The sequence below is a fragment of the Eucalyptus grandis genome, chromosome 1 (assembly GCF_016545825.1).
Source record: "Eucalyptus grandis isolate ANBG69807.140 chromosome 1, ASM1654582v1, whole genome shotgun sequence".
In the NCBI taxonomy this organism is placed as follows: Eukaryota; Viridiplantae; Streptophyta; class Magnoliopsida; order Myrtales; family Myrtaceae; genus Eucalyptus; species Eucalyptus grandis.
This window is the reverse complement of record NC_052612.1, coordinates 44,078,942-44,090,129: the sequence shown is the minus strand read 5'-3', so window position 1 is coordinate 44,090,129 and position 11,188 is coordinate 44,078,942. Positions and strand designations below refer to the sequence as shown.

Sequence of the window (11,188 nt, the reverse complement as noted above, 5' to 3'; positions counted from 1 at the left end):
AGACCCATCTGCACGATACTTGATCTTGTAAACCCATTTGCATCCAATTGCCTTGTGGTGTGCAGGTAGGGTAACAAGATCCCATGTCTGATTATCCATCAAGGCCATTAACTCTGCTTCAATGGCCTTCTGCCAACGCGGATCAGTGTGTGCCTCCTAAAAACTCGATGGTTCTCGCCCATCAGAAATGCGAGTAATACATCTATGTTCTGGAGAAAGTCTATCGAAAGAAACAAATGAGGCAACTGGAAACAGAATACCTGGTGATTTCTGGACTCCGCATATGTAGTCTTTGGTCCAGGTCGGCGGACGTGTGCTACGTCTAGATCGCCTTCGTACATGGTGCCTTGATGATGAATGATTATCATTTGAATCCCCAACAGTACTCGAAACTGGAGAAGTTACTTCCTCCTGGTGTGATGCTGTCACTTCAGTTGAGCACGTCATGTCCATAGGTGTCATAGTAGATGGCCTGATATTTGCTGATGGAGGAAGGAGAACATAGCTTGGATCTTCCATAGTCTCCTCCGTCTGAATAGTACGAAAAAGATCATTATGTTCTATATCTGATGCAGAGATGGCAAAAGGAAAAGAATTCTATTGGAACGAAACATCCTGACTAACTATGAATTCTCTTGTGGAAAGATCAAAAACCCTGTATCCCTTCTGTAGAGTGGGATATCCCATAAAGATGCATCGACGAGCACGAGGTCCCATTTTATCTCTAGGACCTACTATGGTGGCGTAGCAAAGACATCCAAAAATCTTCAAATGTCCCAGATCTGGTTTCTTTCCATAAAGCAGCTCAAAAGGTGTTCACCCGCCAAGAAGTTTACTTGGCATATGGTTGATTAAATAAGCTACAGTTAAAACACAATCGCCCCAAAAAGTGTCTGGAACAGAAGCTTGGAATTTCAAAGCTCGCGCCACTTCTAATAGATGACGATGTTTCCGTTCTACCACCCCATTTTGTTGTGGTGTATAAACACATGTGCTCTCATGTAGTATCCCATGTGACAAAAAAAGGGCAGTACATTCATGATTGAAAAACTCACTACCATTGTCTGTCCGTATTTTTTGAACATTTTTCCCAAATTGAGTTTTTGACAAGGAAAGAAAGGTCTTAAGATGAGACAGAACTTGACCCTTACTTTGCATGAGAAAAAGCCATGTGGCCCTGGAGTGATCATCTACGATGGTGAAAAAGAACCGAGACCCATCATGATTTAATGTATGGTATGGCCCCCAAACATCAACATGTAACAAAGAAAGAATGTCACTTGAGCAATGTTGACTTAGTGGAAAGGGTGTTCGCGACTGTTTCGCAAGTGGGCAAATAGGGCATTGAGGATAAGGAAAAGAAGAGCTGTGACCCAATCTGGAATGTAAAAGGAAATTCTTATCATTGGTAGTCAAATTACACAATAATTTATTACAAGAGAGTAAATCAAGATTTTTGGGTGAATTTCTCCAATAAAACAATCCTTCAGAGAGGTTACCCCAGCCCATCAGTTTCCCAGTCGAAATGGCCTGAAATAGACAGACATCAGCATTGAAAAATACTTGGCATGAATTTTCTTGACAGGCTTTGGACACTGAGATAAGATTGAATTGGAAATTTTGAACGTAAAGAACATTTTTTAGAGTAATTCGTGGGCTAAAAGTGACAGTCCCAGTTAGGGTGACACAAGTGATATTGCCATTTGGCAGTTGCACAGTAATAGGGTTAGTTGAATCTTCATGAATATCAGAAAATAGCCCTTTATTGCATGTAATATGATCACTCGCTCCAGAGTCAATAATCCAGGCATTTCTTGATATACTACTTGTCATGCAATAAGAAATACCTGTAAAACTGCTCCCCCTTTTTGGTACCTCCAATTTTTGCAAAGCCTGCAATAATTGTTGGTATTCTCCATGTGAGATTGGTTGATTTACATCTGTGGATGGAGTGGGCTGATAAGCTGCTGCTGAAATCTCATTCCCTTTCCTGTCAAACCTCCCATGTAATTTCCAGCAATTGTCAATTGTATTGTGGGGCCTTTTATAATAATCACAAAATAACTTCCCTCTATTTTTAAAATTCGGCCCATAATTTCTCGAATAATTTGGACCGTTGGATCCCTTTAAGCCGAGCGCATCTCCACCGTCGAGATCACCCAAGTGTCGCGCCCCTTTCTGACCGTCAGATCGCTGGAGTCGATCTTGGCCATCCATGGAGCCTTTAAAAAGGCCTTTTTGCTCTACAAACCCTAGCGCCCCCTTTGGCTCTTCGAACCCTAGCGATGTCGCCTCTCTTCTTTTGGCTAGGGTTTTCTGCCTCTTTTAGACTTTCGCCGCCAAGGCTAGGGTTTCGGTGGTTTTGGCCTCGGATGCAGTGAGCCTCTGGTTTTCCTCCTGTACCGTGAGCTGAAATATCCAGCCAAGGGGAGGAGCTGGTTCCATTGCCAAGATCTGCGATTTGAAATGAAGGTAAGAATCGTTGAGAATCAATAGAAAACGGGTCGCTTTTTCTCGATCCTTCATTGCTTTGTATTGCTGGAGTGTTGCCTCCGGTCCTTCGAGTCTCTCTTCTGCCACTTCTAGCTCGTTCCAGAGGGCGGAGAGCTTGTTGAAGCATGTTTCCCTGCTTGAGCTCGCTGAGGGCTTGATGTAGCGAGAAAATTTTTGCCCTATCGAGTTTTCTGTACATTTCTTGAATATTTTGCTAAATTGTTTTTGAATCCTCTGTGGGAGGTAAACCTGCTGCGATTTTGGGGCTGATGCAGTTACCTATCCACGTTCTTACCAATTGGTTGCATTTTTTCCATTGTCGCCCCATCTTCTCATCGGCCAGAATCGGAATAGTTCCGTCGATGAAACCTTCTTTATCTTTGGTGACGAACGCTCTCCGAAACTCTCGTGCCCAGTTCGAGTAGTTTTCGGGTCCTGTGAGAGGGTGACTAATAAGTCGCAACTCCAGCCCGTCGGAATTGGAAACATACAGGGCGTCACTAGGTTCTGGGCGACCCATGGTGGCTCCCAAGGAGATTGGTAGGAAACCAGGTGGAAAACCCGAGTAAGGGTTTGCTTGCTGACCCTGATTGAAAGTGCCCTGAGTCCTCGCATGCGAATCGCCTGGGTTTTCACCCGCATTAATCGACCCGATTGTTTCTGATTGGTCTGTCCCGCTCGCGGCTGGTGGACCATTCTAAGTCTGACTTCCAGAGAATGATACATTCGGATTTCCTCCATAGTATACTGGCATTGGCACCCACTGGTAGGAAGTCCCTGAATGAGGATACCCCAGACTGGGTTGCCAAGGAAAAAATTGCCCCATCGCGGGCTGATCAGACCGACCTATGATGTTATGCACTTGATCTTATGCTTCTAAGGTCGTTGTATCCACAGGTAATTGCCCCGATTGAGGTTGATTGTCAGCCATGACGGTATGGAGATCTCCCTCTCTTCCTTTTTCCTTCGTCTGTTTCAATGTGATTTCCTCAAGGTGCTGATTCTTGCGCCAGAGTGCTAATGCGTTTTGCAGGTTAGCTAGATTTTTTCGGTAGAAGATCAGAAGACCAGAAGAGGATGATCGAGGCGGAAGACGTGAGTTAAAGGTGCGTAACCCGCTCTGATACCATGAAAGAAGATGAAGAAGACGAGAGGAAGGAAAGCGAGAGGGGAAAATTTTCTTTGTATTTCGGTATATTCATGTAATGTATAGAGCATGTCTATTATAATACATGTTGTATGTAAATAAAAGGAAACAATATTATATACAAAATCAGATTCGATATTAATTGATCTTGACTTGTGTAATGATATCTGAATGATTCGGATAAATATCCTTGCGTATCTTCAACAGAGCTAGATACATCTGCCCATGATAACGCTATCCTTTATCATCTAGCATTTATTTTTCACCGTACATCGAAAGCTTTTAAGAACTCAAATCAACTACCCTGTATATATCGTGATTCTCCATCCTTGTCCAATACTTGATAGAGAAAGGTTGTTGATTTATCTCAACAATTCTCACGCCTTTAGCCCAAGTGCCATAGCCACGGTACCCAGTATGCCTGGCACAGCATAGCCACAGCTTGTTGTCGGGGCAGCACCAGGGGTTTCCGTGGTTGTGTTCGACAAATACTGCCTGCCATCATGACAAAAGATTACAATTTTAATCATAACGAAATGCTATATCGCAGAACTTATTGCAGGAAACTTGTGGCATATGCTTCCACCGGCAATTTTTCATGCCAAAGAAGTTTGAGAAGCAAGATTCCTTTCTTTCTTCTTTTTTCTCAAGAAAGCACTGGAGACCTTACCGGAGTAACTTGTACATAGCCACATGCATTTATACCTAGAGCAAGAATGTGCTGACCGGGGAAAAAAACTAAAGAAGAAACCAGGCAAGTCTTTGAAAGTGGTCGAAACATTTAGTGGTGCCGCTATTTATTTGTTTCAATGCCTATCTAGCTTAGAGATGATAACTGCATGCGGACAATGAAGAAACCAGATGATTGTCAAAGTAATAATAAAATTCATAAATTTCATATAATATCTTATCTAGATTAGAAATCCAGACGACCAAATGTGACCTTTCCAACTTTCGATGCCGGATATAAGTTTACATTAAGTGGGTTAACAAATAATAAGCTCTAAAAGACACTTGATAAGTAAGACTCCAAGGCAATGACGCTAATCAAGGTGCTTGAATCGGAATGTCGATGTACCATGAGGCTTGAACGTCAACCTTGGGATTCATGAATCTAGGCCCAATCTCAACAGCAAGATCAATCTCGATACCGGTATAATTTTATGACTTTGACTATTGTGGCAGCCTAAAATTCCGACCCTCCTAACAAGATTTTCCACAGGGAATCAATGGAGTGGGCGAACGGTCGAATAGGTTGTTTGATGAAGTCTATCCATGAAAATAAATTCTCTTGGTTAGGAGCAAAACTTTGAAAGCTATTAAATACACGCTTTTTCAAAATGTAAAACCCCCTGCAAGAAAACATCATGGAAAAGTATAACATGATTGTAAAATGTAATGAGTTAGATGGCTTTATGAAATTGAGATTCTCAATATGAATGTGTTTTCACATTCTAAAAGTTTAATAACCATAACAAACACCTCGAGTACAAGGAAAAAGTTATATTTTCGATGTGTATAAACATGTTTGAAGAGGGCGAGAATTGGTGGTTGACGTTAACAACCTCTCCTGGCATTACTTAGAGAATCTCACATTCGTTACAGAATTTGGTTTCCACGTGCAACTTTAAGGATGAGCTTGTGACCATCGCTCGACTACTATGTAAGCGTGCATAGAACCAAAGGCTCACCATGTCCCAGAAGGAAACATGATTTCACATCACTAGATCAACAAATGATCTGTTATTACTAATATAATCCTAATTCATGGGATCGCCAATCGCATGAATTGGGTTCCCATTGTTGTTGATTTTTCTCAACTAGCTTAAGTCCCATTCCCCTCGATGTATAGTCAGAGGATCAGCCGAATCCACTTTTGACTTTAAAAAATCAATAGACACAATTCCATTTTTAAACAATTGTTGTACTACATCACACCTCAATTATATGTGTTTCTTTTAGCCAATGAAAATATTGCCATGGCTATTGCCACTTGACAATCACAATGTCTAGATACAGAATGTGTCGGTTTCATTCTCAAAGGAATATTTGCTAAGAACTTTATTAACTATTTAGTCTCATTTCCAAATATGAGTTAGAGAAGAACTTTTTCTCTCCCAAAAACTTGAGCAGTTCTTGAATCACTAAAATAAATAATCTCTTCTCCTTCCTCTAATAAACTGTAGGAGGATAAAATATTTTCTTTGTGCATTTATGCTTGGTAGCGCCCAAGTCCACCATCTATTCTTTCACATTGGCCACAATATTAGCTTAAGGAATAATCTCAACAATTATGTCATCGGAATAATCTTCTTCACCCAAGTTGACTTTTGGGTTAACAGGACTGCTATTTCCCTCATAATTTTGTTTAGTTGATTTCTAAGATACAAGACTTCCACTTTGTGTGAAGACATATCCACCGGTGGATTTTGTCCCATCTGAATATAAGATCCAATTACCATCATTGTATCCTTTTAATACATCAAGAAATCCACTAAATAAATTGCTTTGTTTTCTTTATGCATTGTGCTGTATTCTTTGTCTCGGCTATTGTGTTACTACCAAACATCACTTTTTAATATAGGAATTCCATATGCAACATCATGTTCAACATGATCAATAAATGTGGCTACAATGTAAAGTGACTCAACAGTATTCGTAAAAAAAGTATGGGGGATGAAGTAATTCAATTTCAATGATGCACACGTAGACTCAATCGAGGATACATTATCAATATCACCTTGTAACAAGATTGAGTTTAAATTGGACTCAAATTTCATCACATGTAGTTAAATATGGTAGTGATTCTTTTCAATAACCATCCAAAGCTGATGTATACAAACATAGTAGTAAATAAAACTCAGAATATACTTGGATGCCAAATCAACTTAGGGACAAACATGAATCACGTAATGCCAAATTGACGGAAATTTTTGTTATTTCTTTTGATATCTAGCATGGACACATCACAAGAAAAACTAATTCGCATCAACTTTATTGGCTAATTACAAATAATCAAGAACTAAGAGATTAACATATCACGATTTCCAATATCTTCACTTGACAGTTAATACATGAAAGCGAATGATGACTTAACATATTCTTTTGTGTGTGTGTGTTTCCGCCCATGGTTTTGCTTGGGGAAAATTGTCCAAAAAGTCCTAAACCTATTGTAGTTTTGCTAATTCAGTCATAAACCTTTTAACTTTGTCAATTGAGTCCTAAATCTTTTCACTTCTTGCCGATTCAGTCCATTCGACCAATTATGGCCAGAAAATACTGATGTGGACGCCGGCGGTGCCATGTAGGATTGTCTATGCTGATGTGGACAATTTTTAATAATATTTTAATATTTAAAAAAATTGAATTTTCTATTTTTTCCTTTTTCTTATAATTCTTTTTGGATTTTTCCGATGGCCGACTAGCCTTGCACGCCACGGGCGAGGCCCGGCCCGGCGATGGCAACCCCGACGAGGGCACCACCGGCCCCGGTGAGGGCCGACCTCGCTAGATCTGGTGAGGGGAGCCCTCGCCGGGGGTTGCCCTCGCCCAGGTGAGCGTCGGCCTCGCGGTGGCTAGCCGACGCCCGGCCGGCCAAGGGCAACGCTCGCCCTGGGCAAGGGAGCCCTTGTCGGGGTCGTCCTCGCCCGGTGAGTGTCGCCCTCGCCCTTGGTCGGGCGGGCGACGGCGGCCACGAGCCACGAGCCGACACCCGGTTGGCTAGGGCGAGGCCGGCCTCGTCGGATCTCGGTGAGGGGAGCCCTCACCGAGGCTCGCCCTCGCCCGGGCGAGCGTCGGCCTCACCTGGACCAGATTTGTCGAGGCCGACCCTCGCCCCCGGCTAACCGAGCGTTGGCCTATGGCCGTGGCCAATCGTTGCCCCTTTGGCCGGGGTGAGGCCGACGCTCACCGGGCGAGGGCGACCCCGGGCAAGGGCTCCCCTCGCCGAGATCGGCAAGGTCGGCCCTCGCCGGGGTTCCGTCGCTGGCCAGGGCCTCACCAGTGGGCTGCCAAGGCCGGTCGGCCATTGCACTGTGGCCGATGGCGGCCATCGGAAAAAGCCAAAAAAATTTTAAAAAAAGAGAGGAAAAAAACAGAAAATAAAAAAAATAAAAAAATAAAAATATATTAAAATATTATTAAAAATTATCTACATCGGCGCCGACAGTCCTACGTGGCACTGCAACGTCCACGTCAGCATTTTCCGGCCAAAATTGGCCGAATGGACTGAATCGGTAAGAAGTGAAAATGTTTAGGACTTATTTGGCAAAGTTAAAAGGTTTATGACTGAATTGGCAAAATTGTAATAGGTTTAGGACTTTTTGGACGATTTTCCCGTTCTGCTTGAGAAGACACAGAAGCAAAATATAAAACCAAGGTAGTGGAGAGGATATCAACATAAAATTGATTCTAAAGTTCGATTAGAACATGAATGACATTATTATTGGGAATCCGAATTATCCTTAACATTGTCGGAAAATCTATTAGAAAAGATGAAAAAAACAAATAGACATTTGAGGCATGTAAACACCGTTTTAATTCCATCCTCAAAGATGAGAACTTGTGTATCCGATTCTTGCGGCTATCCTCCCGGGATGTAACAAATCTTCCTCTTTACTTCGCATAGAGTAATCGAGGGAGTAGAAACAACATCATATATGTAAAACCCAACAAATAAATAGAAAGAAAAGAGAGAATTTTTATTTTTGGTATATTTTTATTGTGATTTGGAGATTCTCTTTATAGACAAAAAAAGGAGAGGGTTCAAAAAAATAAATCAAATCAAACGTTACAAAGCTGCTGCAAGTTGATTGCAGTCATACTTTCCATTGAAGCCTTCACAAAGCAATTGCTTTGAACAATTCAAAACTGTCGGCATATCCAACAAAACTAATGAAGTAAAACAATCCCAATGATAAGCGCTAGGCATTCCTGGTATCAACTAAGGTAATTCATGTATCATCCTCCGAAATCTTATGACATCCGCCATGATATCAGCGAAGTGGTCGCAAAAATTGACACTTTTGTGTCTCAGCACTCTGGTATCGATCCATTGGCAATCCATGATATGGTTAAACAAGCTGTCTTGCTAAGACCACGTCCCAGAATATGTGGACATCGACCAAGACAAAAGCGTCGACCTTGACTTGGGATATCTCAATTCATTTCCTCATCATTAATGCTGGTGACCCACGAATAGCATGCGGATACCGTCGCTCGCTTCCACCGCTCGATCCGATGCACGGACGCGGGGAAAATAGTTCGATGTTGACGAGACTATAAGAGTGGGGCTTGTCTTAGAGACTCTGCCCCCCACCTCGAAGTTGCGATCGTGTGGGAAACGGAATGAACACGCAACCACAGACGCCTCATTTAGGTACATGTGAACAGGTGGAAAACGGGTGGTTTTAAGTCAGCTATCGCGTACAAACAAGAAGTTCACCAATCGCGTTGTCTGATGATTTCTGGAGCTGTGTGACAGGCTAGATGAGACGTCGAGATAAGGGCGGGAAGGAAGGGAGGCTCTGCGTTTTCTCCATGTTTGGCTCGTGGCCCATCCACCGTCCCTGGAGCAGAACTTATCATCATCGTCGTTGCTGAGGTTGAACGGTTCCAAATTCCATACAATTTTCATGTAAAACTTAGAACCTACTTGTTAAAATAAATCATTTATTTTTTGAAATCTAAAATCTACCTCGTATACCCTAGAAACAGATTCATCATTTTTTGGAAGCTGAAACTTACCATACATGCTCTAAAACTTGAAATTTATTTTGTTATAAGTACCGCAGTCAGTTCTAGAGTCTACTTAGGTTCCATCTATATTATTAATTAAACAATTATAATAAATTAAAATCTTTAATGACCACCACTTATCGTTTCAATTCACTAACCATAAAAACACATGGAATATATGAATATTAATAAAGCAAAAGTCTCAATTATAAAATGGAAATTCGGATTAGTACATCCAGATTATACAAGCATGGAATATCATAGGATAGTGTGAAGACATGAACCAAGAAAAATATTAAAACTTATTATAATTCTAAGTTACTGGTTATAGGTTCCAGGTTCTTCTAACTAAGAACCTACCTATCAAAATAGGTTTATCATTTTTTGGAACTTGGAACTTACATTGCATACCTTGAAACCTAAAACCTACAGATTCCCACCATTTCTATTTTTAGGTTTCAGGTTCTACTTTGAAATCATGCTTATCCTTAGTCATTGCGTTCCTTCCTTTTGCTAGAGTGAATGCTAATAGGTACGAAGTGGGGAAAAAAATAATTCAGGGGGGCTAAATGACGGTGATTTGGAGAAGGATGGGGACTTCTAATGCAACATGATGATCTTGATTAGTGTTGGGAACGGATTCCTAATAAAAATGGATACTCAAACTATCAAGTTATACTAAAATACAAATGCGGAAATGTGCGAGAGGATTCTTGTATCATCAATCATAAAGTACATCACCAAAACGGACATATTTTATTTTCCACAGATTAAATATTGATGCAGTCTTGAGAGGGAATGATCCTTTGATCGTCGATCGAAATCTCTTTTACTTCTTGAGTAAGAGAGTTCTTAGACTTGAAAGAGAGAATTCACAAAATACAAACTTGCAAAACATTGTCTTTCTTTTTTTTTTTTTCTTTTTTTTACTGCAGTTTCTTTAACACAAAAATAACTACATTCTCTTATGGCCCCCTTCTCTTTAGGAATTACAGGATGAGTTTGGCTCAACATCTTTTATAAAACTCATCAACTAGAAATAGGATGAGAATATACTATGGATAGTTTACTGTGTTAGGGCTTCTCTTGTTTCACGAAGAATAATTTTCAGCTTAATTTTTTTTTTGAATTTTCCAACTTTTGGTTCAAAAATTAGTTAGGGAAAACATTTTCTTTATCAATGTCATCATCAGCTAGGAAGTACCGACACTCTTCAGAAGCCTTTGTGCCGTATCGGATATTTCGACACGTGTCCAACACTTTCCGACATTCTCGTATACTCTCTGACACTCGGTTAACACATGTCGAAAAATTCGATAACTGGTAAATCTTTTTGACATTCAAGTCGGAATTCTAACTTGCTAGTTTCCGATACATGATTCCGACGTGCGAGATCAATTTTAAATTTTTTCAATAAATGAAGGGTCAAATATATGTAAAAAAAATAAAAATCTATAATAAAAATAGCAAATTATGAAAGAGAAAAAACCTAATATTTTATTATCTTCTCTTTTGACTCTCACTTTCCGTGATACACAATTTATCCTTAAATTTTTTTTTCCGACATGTCTGATATGCAAGTCTAGAATGCGAATTACTATTTATCCTCAATTTTTTTTTCCGACATGTCTGATATGCAAGTCTAGAATGCAAATTACTTTTATTTTTCTTTCAAATTTTTATGGATTTATTGAAATGAAGTTGAATTTGTCAAAATGAAACAATAAAGGATATTGACAAATGGTGGATTAATAATTTTTAGTGTAAATTTATTACTACGATTTTATTATTATTTATTTATTTGTAAATTTG

The 11,188-nt window shown here is 40.3% G+C and overlaps 1 long non-coding RNA gene across 1 annotated transcript; it reads left to right on the top strand.

Annotated features, from left to right (window-relative positions):
• Positions 1–2,274: 2,274 nt before the first annotated feature.
• Positions 2,275–3,782, top strand: LOC120288982. The gene is made up of 2 exons (XR_005546920.1): positions 2,275–2,472; positions 3,391–3,782. It is a non-coding gene; the product is annotated as an uncharacterized LOC120288982 (long non-coding RNA).
• Positions 3,783–11,188: the final 7,406 nt, after the last annotated feature.